Raw genomic sequence first — 20,682 nt, 5'->3', positions numbered from 1 at the left:
AACTTTTGGGTTGCGATTTACCATCCCAGTTGAAAATTTACTGAACCTGAATCTCTCAACATTGGTAATCATGGTCTCAGATTGAGTAATGGGTTTCATTCTTAGGTCCCAAATGATGATTTCCTTTTGTCTCTTTTGCCATTTACACATGTTGGACAGGGAGAATCAAAGATTCATGTTTTCTTGTGGTGTTAAAATTTACATGTCCAGCAAGTTTCTCTCTTGTTCCATATGGGTATGTGCTTAAGTAATTTTGATTATAATGCTGAACAATGTGCAATGAAACCTGAATTCTTGGTGCTTGATGGCTTCTGTTAGTATTCTTTTATAGTTGAGGGGGCATACATACACTTCAAATACTACTATTAATTAATAATATGCTACATGGAACCATACTTGAATATTGTAGTCTAATGAATGTAGCAAAGGAAATGCTCATTTGTATCAAATTCAGAAACTTTAGGCAACCTACCGTTGGTGTATGAATTTCTTGACAACACCGAGGATCTTTTTCATTACTTGTTTTAAAGCATGTATTTGGGGCCTTCTACACACCTTGTCTGTAATTTTTCATTACTTGTATTAAAGCCTGTGTTTGGAGCCTTCTACAAACCTTGCCTGTAATGATCGTTAGAGAACTGATTTTCAAAGGAGATGAGAAAGAAAGAGATGTATGCAATGGAACTCGAGGCTACCTTCTGGGTGTCCTTGTCAGATTAGAGAACTTCCCTACTGTTTTTCAGGTGGTTTGTGGTAGTTGGTTGAGTAATAGTTTAGGATCAGGAACTTAATAACAGGCTGAAGATCTGTGGGAGGTTTTGAAGCAAAATACAAAGTTGAAGCTCCCAATCTGGAGAGGTTTGTTTCCTTGATGGGGTCCTTGAATAATCTGATTAAATTTGTCAGGCTAATTGCATCTGGACTAGGACTATCATCACTGTTACCTCGATTAATTAGCGAGACAGTTTTGAACCAGTCATCCATTTGCTGGTAGAGATAAAAGAGTAAGAGATTAAAACCACAGGCTGCACCTGATTGCCAAAAATTTCCAGTGTGACTTTCGCATGTTAGCCTCTATACTGTAAAATGAGCTAAGGAAGTTAAGAAGAAAACGAGAGAATATGAGTCTGAAAAACCTCTGTTTAAGTCTTCTAAATACATATATATAATATTGTTGAAGATTTCTATATTACTCTTGATCTGTTTACTTTGTGAGCACATATGGTCAATGGGAAGTTTCCTGCTCTCATCTACCTCTATTGTAAGAGCTGACAATCGAACTTTATTTAGAACAATGTTCCTCCCATATTATGTGAATGTGAGAAAAGTATGGCATGGCATACATGCATAGCTTTATCAGATGACCACAAATCTGATATTTATAGATCACTTTGGTTCTTCTGTTTGAGTGCATGGTGCTTTGTGAAAGGAATGGTCCAGAGTGTTTTTGGGTTAGAAATTCGGTGTTATCCAATGTTCCTCTGATATTTACTGGTGAATGCAAAAATATAGATGGCCTCAAATCTGATATATATTTCCGGTACCTGATAAAGAACTTTGCTTATGTTTAGAGGCGCACGGTGTCTTGTGAAACGAATGATCCCTAGTGTTTTTTGGTTGATTTCAGTACTGGAAAAGTGTCATTTGTTCCCCTCTTAATTGTTGAGAAGTTTTATTTGAGAGCATATGGCTTTTCAGTGTTAGATGGGGTACAGTGCAGGTGGTTCTTTGTTAAATTTGAGTGGTAATTTGTTCCATTGGCGGTGATTGAAACTTTTCTATTGTTGTGTTCAATGCCAGAGATAGCAGTGCTGTTTGTTTCATGGACTTGGAGTGGTTCAATTGTCATACAAGAATGAAGTCGATATGCTCTACATCACTGCTGTAGTGCATAAAACGTTAAGTAGTATGCGGAGAAGGGAATGAAGCTATTGGTCCGTTGAGCATTTCAACATTGTTTTAGTCTGATGTTTCTTGCAGTAGGATTGACTGATCTTGAAATATATTGTTGGACGGTAACTCTTGTACTGAAACTCTAGTGTAGAACTCTAGTCATTCTGTTGGCTGATTATGTAATTGTTTCTACTGCAATGCATCTGAAGCGCATTTTGGTTTCCTTTTGGCTTATATTTGGAATTTAGAATAGTAACTGCTTCAAACCAACAGAAAAGGAAAATGCCATTTTTATTTCTTTTTGTTGTGAGATGTTGTGTAGATAAAGAAGTAGAATTGGAAAACCATTTTTTTCCCCTCAAGTTTCAACTTGTTCAAAAAGACTACCTGGGGATTGTTGCAGGTCAAGCTTGATGTTAAAGACTGGAGTCCAAAGGAAAAAAAAAATTGATGTTAAAGACTAGTCAGTGACTGTAGCCGATTAAGATAAAACAGAAAGGAAGGAAGGAAATTATACAGACTGGATTTGTCAGGCATTTATATTAAAGCTACAGGAAGAATAACCTGTTCAGGCAATTAAAATGTCAGGGAGCCTACAACTACTTTGACCAAAGGTAATGTGAGTGTTAGAGAAGAGAGACCGTAAGATTCTGTAAAGGTCCCTTGTTTAAGTGGTCCTCCTCCTCCTCCTCTGTTCCCTAACTGTTTGCAGGTCTGATAGGAAACAGTTCTTACAAATGCAGAAGCAAAGGATAAGTGAAGGGTTCATTAGAGGAGGGTGATACGTTTTGTTTTCTGATACACGAGCTAGAAAGACAAGAGTGTGGATTTGGAAGAGAGAGCTGTGAAAGTTGAGGTTTGAAGCTTTCATGAAGACCTTGGAAAGTTAGCTGTTGACTGTGCAGGTAAAGCCTGAATCATCAAAAGCTGGCATAACTTGGACATGTTTCAGAGCTTTATTTGTTAGTGGTGTATGTGGTCATCCATCTCCTGATCTCCCTAATGCACAGTAACCTAGGTACATCTTCCTGGTTGGACTTCCAACCCGTGAGTTTAGTTAATGTTTTGAGAATATTGTTTACGTCATTATGATTCAAATCTGGGTGCCTATTGCTAGTTTGCTACCAGTCACTGAGTCTGTTTCAATGAATGGGATGCTATACTTTCAATTTTCAAATGCTAAAAGCTTTCTTCATGAGAATTGTTCTCTACTATATATATATATATATTTTTTTTAAGGGGTTTGGAACAGTGGCGGATCTAGGATTCGAAAATGGGGTGGGCTACATATTCAAGTGTCTTTTTTTGGGCGAAGTCCAATTTTTTTTTTCCGGTACAACTATGTACAAATGTAAGAAGTATCGTGTTGTATTGACGTCGACGGAGGCCGGGAGGCAAGAGTATTTGGAAGAGAACAAGCGGTGACGAATAGGCTATAGAAACGAGAGTGAGAAACCTGAGAGAAGAAGAAAACGAGGGCTCAATTTCTAATGAGTAATGGAATGGACGAAGAGGAGGCTGGTGACTGGTCCCTAACTATTTTCGGGTGGGCTTCAACATCAAGACGACAACATTTTAATGATACTATATATAGACAATTTTTTTTCTTCAAAACTTTCGGGCGGGCTTGAGCCCTCCCCATCAACTATGTGGATCCGCCAGTGGTTTGGAACCCAGCCTAACTGGGAGGCTCAGCCCCACGCCCGGTTTCATTTATTGAAATAAAATTTTGCATCGGGGGAGACATATAACCTGAACCCCGAGCTACATAAGAAAGATTACATTGATCCTCATAGAGAACGTCCTGAATGATAACATGCGTCTCCTCTAAACAAAATTCATCTAAATTCCCACATTTAGCAAGGTGAGTTAATCTATTGGCCACACAATTTGTTTCGCGACATATATGTTGAAAGTTAAAAAAAGGATTAAATACTTGTTACTCCTCGTACTTTTCTCTGAAAAACAGTTTGGTCCATCGCCTTTTAAATTAAACTGAATAGTCCTTATTCTATCAAATTCTCATATAACAAGTCCAAAATGATCCGAAATGACTATTATGCCCCTCATTTCCTATTTTTATTATTATTTTAATTTTTTTTCTCTATTTTTTTAATTTTTCTCCTTTTTTTTTATATTTTCTCTCTCCCTCCTTCTCTCTCTCCCCTGACCTCTCGCTCCCTCTCTCTCCCTCGACCTCTCTTCTTCTTCTCTTCCTCTGCAACCACCGGAGAACACCAGCGCCGCCCTCTCCTCGGGCTCCCCCGCCTCCTCCCTCCAGCACGCTCAACCACCGGAGAACACCTGCAACCTAATGGCCACCTCCCCCTGATTCAACCCCTCCATCCCTAGCTCCAACGCCTTCATCTCTCTGACCCAACCGCCTTCACCGCTGCGTTCGCCGCCGGACAATCTAAGCCCGGCTTTCGCTTTCCAATTGGAGCACTCACGGCTGTCGCTTCTAAACACAACAAGATAGAAAAAATACATAAAACTTGAGCCTCAGTGTGTGTAACAATCAGATCATTGATCCTAAGACCTCACTGAAATCCGCTAAGATAATTTAAACTTTTCATCATAAGCTCCACTCAGATTCATGTAACCAGAAACACCATGAAGTGCTAAAACACAATCAAAAGCTTTGGAATTTGAAGTGCTAAAACACAAAAACAGAGATGGGTAGTTTTAAAAACAAGAACTTTCAAACTAGATTGAGTGAGAAGAGAGATGAAGGGTGCTCAGACAGCCAAGGGGTTGTAATCAAGTCCTGGGAGAAGAGCCCAGATCATAAACTCTAGTCCACAAAAGATATCATCACCGCCAAGGGGTAGTAGATATACGAGATTGCGCCGGAGACAGCCGCGAGTGCTCCGATTGGAAAGCGGAAGCCGGGCTTAGATTGTTCGGCGGCGAACGCAGCGGTGAAGGCGGTTGGGTCAGAGAGATGAAGGCGTTGGAGCTAGGGATGGAGGGGTTGAATCAGGGGGAGATGGCCATCAGGTTGCAGGTGTTCTCCGGTGGTTGAGCGTGCTGGAAGGAGGAGAGCTGGGAGAGGAGGTCGGAGTGGCGGGAGAGGACCTCGGAGCGGAGCTGGGACTCGAGGAGGCGGATGGCGTTCTGAAGCTTCTCGGCGGTGGAGGAGGGGGAGCCCGAGGAGAGGGCGGCGCTGGTGTTCTCCGGTGGTTGCAGAGGAAGAGAAGAAGAAGGGAGGTCGAGGGAGAGAGAGGGAGCGAGAGGTCAGGGGAGAGAGAGAAGGAGGGAGGGAGAAAATATAAAAAAAAAGGGGAGAAAAATTTAAAAAATAGAGAAAAAAATTAAAATAATAATAAAAATAGGAAATGAGGGGCATAATAGTCATTTCGGATCATTTTGGACTTGTTATATGAGAATTTGATAGAATAAGGACTATTCAGTTTAATTTAAAAGGCGAGGGACCAAACTGTTTTTCAGGGAAAAGTACGAGGAGTAACAAGTATTTAATCCTTAAAAAAATTAAATGCATTAACGTACCTTCTACAGTCATCCAAGATCCTTCTGATGTCTGAAAAATCATCTCCATCAACATGTAATGCACTCACTAAGTTCACACAATCACTTTTAACATCAATTTCTTTCCAATCCTGGTAAATTACAATCAACAACCCTGCTCTAAGGGCTTCTGCTTCCATATGAATTGGAGACTGTGCATATTGGACCGTTCTAGCAAAGGTAGCCATGCACATCCCTTCATAATTTCTAACCACAACACCCACACCTCCAGAGCCTGTTTCAACACAGAAACTCCCATCTAAATTAATTTTTAGCCTTCGCCGTGGTGGACAAGTCCACTTGATGGGAGCCCTCCTCGCCTTACATCCTTGACATTTGTGTAAATTTTTGTAGTCATCAAGGAATGAAGTAGCCCATGCATGCATGTTAATGATGTTAAAATAAGAACCCTTCCAGACCATGTTGTTTCGTTCCATCCAAACCACTCAAAGGGCCATCAAGAAATATTCAAGCTTCTCACCATCAAGTGCGTCAATCATGTCCCAAAACCAAATATCAAGAAGAGTAGTGGGGTGCTTACCAGGTTGTAAATTCAACGAGCCATGCATCCAGAAAGCCTTCAATGCTTCACAGTTTTCGAACAAATGCAAACTATCTTCCACGCCATTAGAGCAATACACACATGCATCTCACGTCTGGGAGCTGAACCCTCTTAGCTAGGGCAGCTCTAGTAGGTAAGATTCCCTTGACCAAACGCCATGCGTGCATACATACCTTAGGTGGTACATTTATTTTCCATAGTTTCCCCCACAACCTTGCGCAGCTTGTCTCCGAGCTTGATCCGGAAGCTTTCTTTTCAAAGTTGTCACTAATTCTTGCAATATGGTACCCATTTTTTACGTTGTACCTCCCCTTCTTGTCAAAATGTCAAACAAGCTTATCATCACCCCCATTTAAGCTAAGAGGGATCTTAAAGATATTCACCAACTCCATCGGTGTAAACAACTCTTCTAGTAATCATTCCTGCCATAACCCAGCCTCTAAATCAATAAGATCTGCTACTTTGAACTCTTCCGTACCCTGCATGGGGAGAGAGAAAGGTCTGAAGCGATAGGGTAGAGGCACCCAAGGATCGTTCCAAACTGAAATATTCTCCCCGTTACCCACCTGAAACCTCAAACCTTTTCTCAACAAATCCTTCCCTTTTAAAATACTCCTCCATGTAAACGATGCACCCTTATATAACTCAGCCTACATGAAATCAGTTTGGGGGAAATAACGTGAGTTCAGCACTTGTGCAAGTAAAGAGTCCGGCCTGCAAATTAATCGCCACCCTTGCTTGGCAAGTAAAGCAATATAATTAAACAAGTGCATATCTCTAAACCCTAATCATCCCTCTTTTTTTGGAGCACAAAGCTACTCCCAAGCCATCCAATGGATCTTCCTTTCCTCACCAAATTCACCCCACCAAAATCGAACTATCAACCGATGCATCTCATTACACAAATGTTTAGGTAATTCGAAGCAACTCATCACATACGTTGGGATAGATTGCACCACAGCCTTGATCAAAACTTCCTTCCCTGCTTTGCTTAGGGTCTTGTCTCTCCAGCCTTGAGTCCTCTTCCTTACCCTGTCAACAAGGTACCTGAAGGCCTCATCCTTTGAATAACTGAGTTTCGTTGGTAACCCTAAGAATTTATCATGCTTGTCCACCCTTCTTACACCCAACAGAGAAGCCAACTCATCTTGCTTCCACCTCGGAACATTTTTGCTAAATGAAATACAGCTTTTCTCATAATTAATCTGCTGCCCACACATTTGTTCATACCTCTAAAATATATCCCTCAGACTCAACACATCAGTAATATCTGCTTTTGAAAAAAATAAATGAATCATCCGCGAAGAAGAGATGACTAATTGCAGGTGCCCCCGAGCACACTTTAACTGCAGGTGCCCCCGAGCACACATCAGTAATATCTGCTTTTGAAAAAAATAAATGAATCATCCGCGAAGAAGAGATGACTAATTGCAGGTGCCCCCGAGCACACTTTAACTCCATGAACTAGATCAATACGCTCTGCCTCCATAATCATCCTCGAAAGCATCTCAGCACATATAAGAAAAAGGTACGGTGAAATTACATCACCTTGTCGGAGTCCTCTAAAGGGAGTAATACTACCGCAAGGTTCTCCATTTACAAGGAACGAGTAAGTCACCGTATGCACACATGCCATAATCCATCTGACCCAAGTAGTCCCAAATCCCAATTTGCACAGAACTGCTTCTAAGAATGTCCATTCAACCCGATCATATGACTTACTCATATCCAATTTGAGGGCACCATAACCTACATGACCCCTTCTGCGACGCTTCAGGCAGTGAGAAATTTCAAAGGCAAGTAAGGAATTATCAGATATTAATATTCCGGGGACAAAAGCACTTTGTTGTTGGGAGATGATATCATCCAAAAAGGACTTCAATCTATTAGCTAAAAATTTAGAACCAACCTTATAGATAACATTACATAAGCTGATCGGTCTAAGTTGATGAACAAACTCCGGAGTCTTCACTTTTGGAATTAGGGTTACCCATGTGTAATTAACTTGTTTGAGAAGTTCTTCTGAATTCAAGAATTTTCTGACTGCCTCCACCACATCAGAGCCTACAACATCCCAAAAATGTTGGTAAAACGCTGGCGAAAAACCATCAGGCCCCGGAGCTTTCGAGGGGTGCATCTGTTTCAAAGCCATGAGTACTTCATGTCCCGTAATATCACAATTCAAACGTTGGTTTGCCTCCTCAGAAATAACACTAGCAACAAAACTCAGGTCTCCCTCACCCAGCATAGGCTTTGATGTCGTGAACAAATTGTTGTAATAACGCAGAACAATATCCTGCATCTCAGACTCCTCACAACACCAAACTCCTTCCTCGTTGTAGAGGCCCTTTAAAGTATTCTTTTTCTTCCGGTTGCTTGCCTTCTGATGATAATATTTTGTATTTAAGTCTCCCTCTGCCAACCAAAGAACTTGGGAGTGTTGTTGCCAAAAAATCTGCTCCTTATGCAGTAACTCTTGCAATTATTTTCCTAATGCAACACGTTCCCCAGAACATGGAGAGGATATTGTAGTATCATAAAAAACTGCCAACTTTTCTCTAATGAGTCTTATCTCTTCCTACAATTTACCAAACCGTGACCTACTCCGACATAACAACATCTCCCTTGTATTTGAAATTTTATTACAAACTTTTGTAAACGGACACGTCCCCGTAGCACTCTCCCACCCTGATTCAACCACTTCTTTGCAATCATCCTCCCTTAGCCAAAAGTCTTCAAAACGAAACCCTTTTTTTTCTTTGTTTTTTCCTTCTTGGTCTTTTGCGTCTAATCTCCACGAGAATGGGGAGATGGTCAAATTCATTGGGGTTTAAATGCATCACCCTTGCAGCCGGGAAGAGCTTCAACCAGTTAGGGTTAGCCACAAAACGATCAAGTCTGCTTTTAATCTCCTCACCATTTCTAACCCCCCCTCCAAGTGAATTGAGGACCCAAGAAAAACCTTTCAAATCACAGACCCTCAGAGCATCACGAAAATCATCCATCTGTCTTTCCCCTCTCAGAGGACCACCCTCTTTCTCCATTGATGAAGTGATCTCATTAAAATATCCCCCAAGAATCCATGCATCATTACCTTGCCTCCCAAGGTTCTTAATCAAGGACCATGTAAGATGCCGGTTTTCCACTTTGGGTTGACCGTAAATCCCCGTGAACCTCCATACATGTTGCTCCGACCTATCTTTGACCAAAACATCAATGTGACTATGGCTGTACGATTTGAGAGAAACACTAACCTCATCATTCCATACACTACTAGAATTTTGGTCTTTGACATCGGCCAGAAACCGATGTTAAAAAAAAAATCGTCCGATGTCTTAGTGGGTGATGTTAAAGATCATGAAAACCCAGACATCGGTTTTTAGCCGATGTTAAAAATAACTCTAGACATCAGTTTCTTATAACGTCTCGATGTATAAAATGACTCCAGACATCGGTTGGTTTATAAAAAACTGATTTCGTTTCCTCTTGTGACATCGTTTTACGAAAGAAATTGATTTATATATCAATATTAGACATCTGTTCTATAGATAGAACTGATGTTCTTAGTCATTTATGACATCAGTTTGTTATATTAAGTTGTTGAGTTTTCGTTCTTTTTGCTTCAATTTCTAGTTTAAAAGTGGTTTGCTTCTTATGTGCATAAATCAGTTTCTTCACTAGAAAATTATCACAATGAGAATACAAGTGGTAACCAAAAGAAAATTCTCATTAATACTATTTTTGATAAAAAGTGTACAAAGAGTAGGGAGAAGGGGACATATGGCGTAAACTTCTCCATATACAAAACAAAAGGCTTGCAAATAAGTAAAACGGTCATTGTGTACCATTCCATAAGCAAGGCCATCTTTGCACTACTTTCTGCAAAACAAAAATAAAAATGAGATTAAGTTATGCCAAGCTATCCCTTCCACAGATGAATTTGCATTGGAATCTTCTAGATCCATACTTCAAGGGCTATATTCACACTACCATCAGCAGTCATTAATCATGGAGTAAACTTCAAATCTAGACTAGCATAACAAGAACATATAAATAAATTTGAACAGACAATGTATCTAAAATTGTTACTTACTTGGTGAGTTGAAAGGAAGAATATATCCGGATCCTCATAGAAAGCATCATTTGTCCCATTCCCGTGGTGAACATCAAAATCAATTATAAAGACACCCTTCAAGCCATGTGCACGTTGAGCATAATGGGCTGCAATTGCAATATTTCCAAACACACAAAACCCCATCAGACTTTTTGAAATTGCATGGTGTCCTGGAGGTCTTATTAAAGCAAAACCAGTAGGTGGATCCCTGCTGTTCTTTGACTCTTCTACCTGAGATAAGAAACAAAATGTATTGGAAGAGACGAGATTTACACCATATAAAATTTTGATCTTTTTGAACAAGAGTCTCACAATCAATTGAACTTCAATGCAAACATATCACCCAAACAGTTCAGGGCACATAATTAGCCTAGATTATCAGCAAGACATTAATTGAGAAATCACCACTGAATCAATTAAGGCAATTCCTGCTCCAGCTGCAATCAGTCTCCTTGAATGTCTACATTATTAACACCGCTGTTAGTAGAAGCGGAACTGAAACCAAACTATTTGATTGTTATAAAGAATAGCTAGGTTACCACAACACTACTTGATGGTATAGCTTCCACAACTGCCCTGCCACCAAAAGATCCTTGACCAAGAGGGTTGTATGGCACTATCCTGATTCCAAGTTCCCTATGTTCCAAAAAACACAACCCAATAGTTTTAGCATTACTCATCTTTTACACAAACGGGGTATAAAGAGTACATGTAAACTGTGAAAACTTTAGATAAATGCTAATAGCTAGTACAACATACAAAACAGCCAGAACAACTCCTATCCAAAAGTACAATAACATGGAACCTGACGCATTTCAAAACTGTGGATTTTGTACAGGATATTGAAACTTGAAGATAAAAGTGGTTACCTGCAAAGTGGGATAATTTGTTCCTCAATGTCGCGAGTCCAAAGAGACCACTCCATTTGGACTGCAACGATAGGATGAACTGCATATGCCCTCCTTATTGTGTCTGGGCTAGCTTCAGATAATCCAATGTACTTTATTTTCCCCTCTTTCACCAGCTTCTTTAGTTCCTCCATCTAGACTTACGACAGTAGTACTAATGATAAGTGGTTGAAGCAAACATATAACTTCAGTTTGATATTTAGAAAGAATTGAAAGAAAAACTAACCACAAAATGAAAAAGAAAGACTTAAGCTTGCAATTAATTACTCTACAGGTCAGGGAAATAAATAACACTCACGGTATCCTCTATGGGGACTAATGTATCTATCCGGTGCTGATAGTAAAGAACAATGTAGTCCACATCAAGCTTCAGGCTAGCCTCGCAGCAGGAGTGGACATACTCAAGAGTGCCATTAATTATAACTTTCTCAGGCTCAGCCTTTACAATTCCAAACTTTGTAGCCACCTAGACCTTATCTCGAGGCAGCTGCTTCAATGCCTGAAACACTTGAACACTAATAAGTAAATAGAAGTCTTTGACAAGTCATGACTCATAAGACAACATAAAATGATCGAAAATGAAAACATTTAACTGATTTACGTATGCAAGCAAGTTAACAGTAGCTAGTGACTAGTGAACTACCCTTACATAGGATTATCACTTTCAAGTTTAAGAGCTCTAACAAGAGCAGGTTTCAACATAAACATATAAACACTCATGGGGTAATAATGGTCTGTTGATTATGCAAGAATATGAAAACGATGCATAAATGTGAACCACACCTTGAATTCAAAACTATTTGTTAGGGAAAACACTTCACATTTCCGATCAAAACTTCATTAGCATGTGGTCCATAAACATCTGATGTATCGAAGAATGTTATTCCTCTGTCAAATGCGTACTTGATCATTGATATGCCAAACTCTTCAGAAACTAGCACATTATAGATTCCACTAAGTCCCATACACCCAAATCCCAACTTGGAAACCTGCACAGACAAATGAAAAACAACTTACTACAATTCAAATGAGAAATAGAACCATCCTTTAATTCGAAGTCACCTAGACTGAGCCTAATCACTTTGGTGCAATTTCTGTGTCTTTGAACTCTGGAAGCTATAAAGTATATATATGTGTGTGCAACTCTTCATTTTAAGTTGAATTTATGCTATGCATTAGAACAAGGGTCCATATTTTGCAAATGAAAGGGCTTTAGAAGACATTGGTAGTTTATATCAAACATAATGAAAGTAAAGTAGTTGCAAACCTGATGTTCTTTTGTCAAGCAGTTTGCCACAAAATCATGAAACAAGAAAGACCTGCAAAAGGAGACGGCCCAAATTCATAGGATGTTCAAGAGCATCTGAGCATGATCTGTCACACTGAAATTGAGATTACACGCACAATTCCTAAATAGCATTGAAATTGAGATTAAGCAAACCCATACCAGCAGGGTTCCTTCAGATCCTCCTTGGATTTCTTTGCCTGAAAAATAGAATGAACCCTATCACTGATTCCGACCAAGTCCAAGTACTCAAGAGTGAAAATTGATAAAGGCCCAAAGATTTAAGTGGATGGATTAGCCGAATTTTTTACCTCAATGTTTACTTGAGACCAGAGTACAGACGAGAGAGAAGAGAGAAGCACAGACGAGAGAGAGGGAAAGGAGAGAGAAAGTGGATCTGGAGGAATCTCTCTCCTCCGTCACCGATCTCTGACCACCGGGGTGGACTCACCGTAACCACCATCTTCTTCGCCTTCCTCCGACGAGTCAATGCCAGGCTACACCTCCGAGATGAGCCGGCCACCATCTTCTAGGGTTGTGGTTTTGGTTCTATTGGAGGGAAGGGGGAGAAAGGGAGAGAGAGAGCGCGAGCGGGAGGGGAGGGAGTAGAGGGACAGGTTTCGGGGAAGAGCGAGAGACAAAATGGGTCGCAAGTTTAGGTTGGAGATAAAGTGAATGAGCTAAAGTGGGAAAATTTAGTCCCCGCGTGTATGAAAATTTCTAACTTGGTCTTTCCGCGTTTTTGAAAATTTTGAAATCAAAATATAGACATCGGTCAACAGTAATAAACGATGTTAATTATATAAGTAGAAATCGAATTTTCAGAAATCGATGTTAAAAATATTTTTTTACATCGCGTGAATTCATCACCGATGTAATTGTCGTGATGTCTAAGATCAAAATTCTAGTAGTGATAGTAAACAAAGACCACCAACTCTACTACCTCTTCCCTAGCTTTTTTTTTTTTTTTTTGGAACCACTTTACAATTGACTGTAAAAGCATTATGACAACCAAGCTTTTTACGAATAGAATTCATTTCACCAACTGTACATCTAGTCTCCGATAAAAACACCAACTTGGGAAAATTAAGGGACACTAACCCTACTAATGCGTTAACTGTCCAAGGGTTCTCAATCCCTTGGCAGTTCCAACATAGGATCGTCATGGCTCGTGATGGGCCAGGTCCGGACCCATCACGGTATGATGCTTCGGAGTGCGCCCAGGACTCGATTTTGGAACTCTAGCCACCACCAAACTATTTTGTCTACCAACTACATACCCTTTCTTGGAACCCCCATGCATGCATGAATCACGTACCCTTTCTTCGGAGCCCCTTGTATGCACATAATTAGTCTTCTCTCTCTGCACATAATTAGTCTTCTCTCCATGCATGCATGAATCACGTTCATTAGGCCTATCACCCTTGGTCCTTGGAGATCAAAATGGCCTGCTTTTGTCCACCCTTTGGATTCTTATTTAATTTCTCATTCTGGGCCATATTTTGGACGTCCCTCACAACATCAGATAGCCCAATCCATTTTGAAAAAACCCAGCTGGCTGGATTCTTGGTAGAGACTCCCCCAATACTATGACTCCTTGAGATATGAGAGTTGACTTATTATTCTCCACTAATGTAGGATCTACATTAATTGGTGAACCATTAATTGACTGCGTGACTGAATTCTCTTTGAATCAATGCTGCCGCTATCTCCGTACTTTCTCGAATGGGTACATCCAACAATCGACCCTCTTCCCACGTACTCACCGGCCACCGCCGCTCTTCCAATCGCCGTCGCTTGGAAGCGGACTCCTCCGGTCTCCCCGCCTCCCCACCATTGTCTTCAACCTCCATAGCATCCTCCGAATGATTATCCGGCAGAGCAGATTCTGATTCCCATTCCTCCCTGGATCGGATCAGACCAATATTCAGAAATTCCGGGGTTGTCATTGTCCACCCCACTTTGCGCGCCGGGTACAAGCCAAAACATGTTCCTCCGTGGGAACCCACCACCTCCTCCTCCAGTATCCTCTCCTGCCAAGCTAACCAAGCCTCCTTTCTTTCAACATTGAGCAACACATCATAAGTATGCTCAGTGATCTCCCCTGACGCTCTACGAGTACAAGCATTACCAATATGAGAGATTAACCCACAGAACAGACAAAAGTGAGGTAACCTTTCATATTCAAGCTCGAACAGTTTATTCCCCGACCAAGCTGCCCCCGGAATACTCACCCGTACAAATCTGCCCAGACAGCTCCCATACAGGAATACCTCGTTGACCTTGCAATGACAAATTACTAAACGAATGATGATAAAGAAAGGGGAGTGAAATCTGCACTTCCCAAATTGTAATTTTCACACCCACCATCAACATTTAATATATTAATTCACATAATTGATCAGGAGAGGTTTTCGGGTTTGGGTTTCTCTGCTAGGGTTTCTGGCTAGGGTTTTCTCAAACTTTTCTTCCTCTCAACACTCTCTCTACCTCCTCACCATGGTTGATCACGTTACCGCTCATCTCGCTGCAGCCTTGACTATCTCGGAGGATGGTTGGACATCCTTTGGCCCGGCGGGCGCTGCTGCTGTGTCTTCCGGTCATTTTGCGGTGGGTAAATTGCTCTCTGTTAAGGCTAAACGTCGCGCCGATCCCAAGGCGTTTATGGGCACCATGACCTCTCTCTGGGGGCTTGGTAATCGCCTGTCTGTCTGGGCACACCAGGACCGTTTTGTGTTTCAATTTTCTCAAATGGAGGATAGATCAAGGATTGTGGACGGCGGCCCGTGTTCTTTGGCAAATGGGCGCTTGCTATGGCAGAGTTTGATGGACTGCAGGATGTCACTGATGTTCCGCTCCCCTCTGTGCCTGTTTGGGTTGAGATCATGGGGCTCCCTCCTGCTCTTCTCACTGAGGGAGCGGTGGCGCTCATTGGGGCCACGCTAGGGGAGGTTGTGCACCTTAACAGGCCGGGAATTCGCAAGGGCACGACGGTGCGGGTTCGGATCAGACATGTATTGTTGACTCCAGTACGATAGGTATTCCCTCCCTCCACCTTTGATTTTACGTCTGGAGCATCTGCTACTGTGAGATTCAAGTATGAACGACTCGTTGGTTTCTGCGGGATGATGGAGCATCAACGATCGGGGTGTACAGGGGCCCTAGAGGCGGTGGTGGTCTCTGTCGGTTATAACCCTAACTCGGCTAGGATTTCATCATCTGCTAGCCAGCAAGTTCCGAGTTTAGTAGAAGTGTTGGCTCAATCTCCTGCACCGAATTTGTTTTCTACTACGCCCAAATCGCTCAATCTTCCGGGTATCTCTGGGTCGGCCTTAGTTGCATATTTGGCCAAGATTCCCTCTCTGGTAACTGCACCTATCATGAAGCCTATGCAGGTTGATAATAAGGTTGAGAATCCCATTACTAGGAAGAAGAGATCTGTTGTTGTGACTTTGGTGCAATATTCAAAGCGTAAGAGAGCAAATACTGTGCCCCCTCCCACGGCCTAGGTTGTTTTGGACTTTGAACCGGAACTGGCTTTGAAGAATAATAATGGGATTATTCTGGTGTCCCCTGCAAAGAAGGCGAAGGTTGGCCGCCCTCCGAGTCGTAAGAACAACCCCAAATCTACTAGTTTGAAGCCCAGGAAGTTGAACACTGAGGAAGCCAAACCTCGTCGGAAGAGGAATTTCAAGGCAATTGAGCTCTCTCCTTCACTTGGAGAAGGTCGTATGGAAGAGGTCCCCGCAGTTGCACCAACCCTTGTTGTGGAGGAGAACTCGTCCTCTAGCAAAGTTCCTGAGCTGGAGGATAGCACTCTCAAGAGTGCCCTAGAGTAGGGTGTTGTTTGAGAACATGAATAAATTGGGATGGCCTCTTGATTGTCGTCGGAGGTCATCCTAGTAGTGTCGGAATTGTTCTGCAGCATTTGAGCTTCATCTCATGGTTACATTATGTTTGTGTAGTCTAGGGTCTAGATTACTCATTCATGGCTCTCTTCTGTCGTTGCCCGGAGTCCGGGTGAGTCATATTTGTAATGTTTCCTACTTTACTATTTTATGCTTCTTACAAACCCACTTTCCATTTTGCTCTTTTATTTTTGTACTAAAAGTTAAATAAATTTCCAGTTTACTAGTGAAATTAAAAGAAAAATGAACATCAACAAGATTGCTAAAAAACTCTACCACTAAGCAGATCAAGTTTGCATCTGTCTAAAAATATGATCAAAACTTTAGCCAGCAAAGCAAACAATGACTTGATAAATCAAAGCTAACTTCATGCTCCAACAATGGTGGTCTCCTCGGCTACAATTTTGTTCAAGTAGTCTATCTTTTTCATATCAACATCCTTTTTTTTTCTCATGAACCTTCATCAACTTGCTAAGATCAAATTTGGGAGCTTTCAAGATTTTGACTTTTCGAATGAAAACATTCTGCAGTGGGTAGATATCTGCTAGGTAGATGCTAGATTTTGCCTTTTCAATCTCTCTCGCCAATCATCTCAGGAATTAATGAATATATTATTACACTAACAAAGAGTCTATACTTCATTTCTCAAGCACCATTTTCTTCAGGTCCCACAGCCACTATCACCCTAATAGATCTAAGTACTCCTCCAGCTTCCGCCATCAGATCCATGGTCCCAGCCACCACCTCCGCAGCCGCTGCCTCCGTTGCCTCCACCTCCACTTCCACGGTTGTAGCCACCACCACTTCCACCTTCACAATGGCCACCAGCACTTCCGTAGACACCACCTCCGACTAAGCAATGGAACTTGATCTCGGCGGAGGCTATAACGAGAAATCAAAACCATAAAAAAGATAAAGACTCAACTTTGAGGAAGATAGTGAGAAATAGAGATAGGAAATTGGGAGTTGAGTTTATGGATTAGGTGATAGGATTGAGGTTGAAGTTCTTTCTTTACCTTTCTAGGGTAAATATCATAGCTGGGGTTGAAGACGAAGAGGATGGGTGGGTACATGGGTGAGAGCAATTTGGTGTTTCGTATAAGGGCAAAAGAGGAAGTGCAACACATAAAGTCATAATATATATTAAATTTAGATATTGGGAGTGCATATTACAATTTGGGGAGTACAAATTTGACTTCCTTAAAGAAAATGGAGACTTAGAGAGTATTATAGATGGATTCATATTTATAAAAAGTTTTGAATACTTGGATTTGAATATAGCTGCGTTGTTTGGCTACGCCTTTTAAGGCAAGAAGCAGTGTTCGACACCGAGCCAAGGGTCGCGCCTGGCACTAACCCTTGGGAGTGGTTTTCTGGCTTTGAGCCAAGCGTGGGAGACGAGGTTGTTGGTAGAGGCCGGTGTGGACTTGCGTTGGTAGTTCGACGACATAGGTTGGAGGTTCTGGTGGTGATCGGGCACCTGTGGTTATAGATGATGCTTCTGCTGGTGGCTACACGTCTGATGGTGGCGGCGCTTATGCCGGAGGCGACGCTTTTGATGGCAGCAGCTTGCTTGTCGCGGTGTTGCAGATATGGCTAGGTTTGATCAGCGGTGCTTGGGTGCCCAACCTCTGGGTGTCCAGATCAGAAAGTTGGGGTGTATGGCTAGGCCTCTTTTGGGCCTAAGGTATAGCTCAGTTGGGCTTGACCATTTGGATTTAGGACCTAGGAAGGGTTTTGATTGGTATCTTGTTTAATTTTATAGCTTTTACTCTTCGGGATGTGTTGTGTTTACTTATAGGTAGATTAATTCTTTCTACATTCTATAAAGAATCTCAGTGTAATCACATTATGAGTACCACAAGTTCGTGTATTAGCGAGTAGTGTGATGTAGGCCTAGAGTGGGTTGGTCTGCTGATTTATTGCAGATTTTGATGATTTGATCTACAAATCTCAAGGTCGTGACAATGGTTGTATTGTTGGTAATTGACTTGAGAGAAGATTTACCTTCAGTTTTTGCTAGTTTCCTATAAGTGTTTCAGAGCAGTGATTTATTGTACATGAACAACCTAACAACCTGCTAGTGTAGTACACCTCTGGTTAAATTCTTGTGTCTGCTCCTAAGGTTATTCGGGATGTCATTTTTTTTTTTTTGAATAAAGAGCTGGTGCGGCTGCCCTTAAGCCTTGATTAATGAAACTGTCGAATACAAGGGGGGGGGACATTGAGCCTAAACCCCTAATTACAATAAGCATCTAGAGTATTTTCTGAAATAATATTAGAAATCTCTACAGAAGACTTGTATTCTAACAAGCACCAACTAGCAAAGAGTGCACAAATAGCTACTCCATTTGCTTTAACATAGCAGTGGCATAGCGGAAAGATAACTCGATATGTACCCTGAGTACAACATATATAGCATAATTACCAGCTTTAGCACAGCTTTCCTCTTATGTTGCCGCCGAAATCCGACGACACTTAGTCTCACCCTACCACTAGGCGGTAGCGCCTATTTGACGAAACAAATAACTCGCCGCCGACCTAGAGCAGACAAGGCACGTAGAGTGCATACATAGGCACATAGCCCGATTAGGCCTACACAATAAATGTAGGATTTTATTGGTCGCAGAAAGCGCATCCAACCTAAGTAATATAAAAGTAAGAAAACTGCAGAAAATAAAATAGCTTGGGCAGGACCCAAAAAGTGGGCCCAAACCCTAACATAGACCCATGAAGCAAGGATATTCCAGCCACGGATTAGGGCCCAGCCCACATCTGTACCAGCCCGAGCCTTGGGTCGCCGAAAATGCAGGCCACTGATGCTGCAACGCCCCCATCTCCTAGGAACCACCCTTACCGTCCCGCCGTCGGCAGCAAGCCCGACGCCGCTTACTGGCCGTCTCTCCGTCCCTCTATCATCCCCATCACGCCGGTAAGAAAGACCACCCCTCCCAAGCACCCACGTCCCCAACTCAGTTCCAAAACACCCAAACCAGATCGGAACACGCCAATGCAGCCTGAGCATAACGGAAACCCACCGCGCCGCCATCCACCCATCATCCTCAGGTAAACTCTCCTCCCGCCGTGTGTACTCCGATCTTGGGAAGATCGACTCCAGCATCGCACGCCCATCTCCTTCCCGACGCTGCCCTTCCCCGGCATGGCCTCCAACAGATCTGGAACGCGTTCTCAGCACCATATAGCCCTCACTTCGATAAGGCATACACCAGTACCAGCCACCGCCTGACACGATATCCATTCTAGCCCGTCCGACGACGCCGCCCCGAGGGCGTGCCGTCGGACCGGGCATACACTTCTCAAGACGACCAGACGCCGCCTAGGGTTTTTGTGTTTTGTGGTCTGTCTGCCGGTGTGGTTTCGACACCAGATGCGAGCCTTCCATTCTCCGGTTGGGGACAGGTGGGGTTTGCAATGGTTGGAGCGGCCCTCCGATGGCCGGACGAAGACGGTGGGGTAACGGTGGCCCAGCGCCAGTGGAGGGGAGGAAGGATTGGGGGCGGTGCGATGCAGCAACACAGTTGGGCCGGGTTGGTGGGTAACGACCCATCTGCTGGTTTGGATTCCTGGGCTGGGACTCTGCCTATGGGCCTGTTATGGGCTGCAGTTTGGGGCTGGGTTCACTTAGTGGGCTCTGCGTCAAGTTTTATTTTATTTATAGTTTTTATTTGCTTCTGTTGCTTAGTTTGTTTGCGATTATCGCGAGTAATAAGACCCAACACTTGTTGTGCGGGGCTAGTCGGGTTGTGTACCCGTGTGTGCACTCAAAGTGCCTTGTCTGCTCTAGGTAGGCGGCGAGTTCCTTGCTTGGTCAAATGGTCGCTGCCTCCTAGTGGTAGGGTGAAACTTAGTGTCACTGGATGTATTTTCCAGTGGCAACATGATGGGAAAGCTGTGAGTATGGACATTATGCTATGCTGTAATCGAGTTGCAGATCGAGTTATCTTTTCGTTGTGTCACCGCTGTAAAGCAAATAGAGTCGCCTGTAGAGCGCTCTTTGCTAGTTGGTGCGTAATTGAATACAATTGTTTAGTAGAGAGTCATGATATTATTTCAGGATGTTCTCTAGGTGCTTATTGTAATCAGGGGTTTAGGCTCAATGTCCCCCCCTTGTATTCGACAGTTTCATTAGTAAAGGCTTGAGGGCAGCCAGCCCTTTATTCAAAAAAAATTGCATTTGAATATTGAGAACGCCTTCAATGCTTTAGGTGCTTTCTTGGACATTATGTACAACTTCAGATTAAATGTAAGTAAATAATAGAAAAATCATGAAAAAGAGAGAAGAAAACGGGTTGTATTTTTGAGTTTTGTCAATTGGATACCATTTTGAAAATCATGCTCTATCAACAATGAGTTCTTGGCATGGAATAAAAGTTTTCTCTTCTTCTCAAAAAAAAAAAGAAAAAAAAAAGAGTTCTAATTGGCATGGAAGAATTGAAATAAAAATAGGAATTGACATGATACAA

General features: G+C 42.2%; 1 non-coding gene and 1 pseudogene across 1 annotated transcript; both read right to left on the bottom strand.

The window, feature by feature from the left end:
• Window positions 1–4,390: 4,390 nt before the first annotated feature.
• Window positions 4,391–4,478, bottom strand: LOC133727581 (small nucleolar RNA R11/Z151). Its single transcript, XR_009855262.1, has one exon. It is a non-coding gene; the product is annotated as a small nucleolar RNA R11/Z151 (small nucleolar RNA).
• Window positions 4,479–10,467: 5,989 nt separating this feature from the next.
• Window positions 10,468–12,351, bottom strand: LOC133731548 (probable aldo-keto reductase 1; annotated as a pseudogene).
• Window positions 12,352–20,682: the final 8,331 nt, after the last annotated feature.

Source organism: Rosa rugosa, chromosome 1, assembly GCF_958449725.1.
Source record: "Rosa rugosa chromosome 1, drRosRugo1.1, whole genome shotgun sequence".
Lineage (NCBI taxonomy): Eukaryota > Viridiplantae > Streptophyta > Magnoliopsida > Rosales > Rosaceae > Rosa > Rosa rugosa.
Note: the sequence above shows the minus strand (reverse complement) of the source record. Positions and strands in the feature narration are given on the sequence as shown.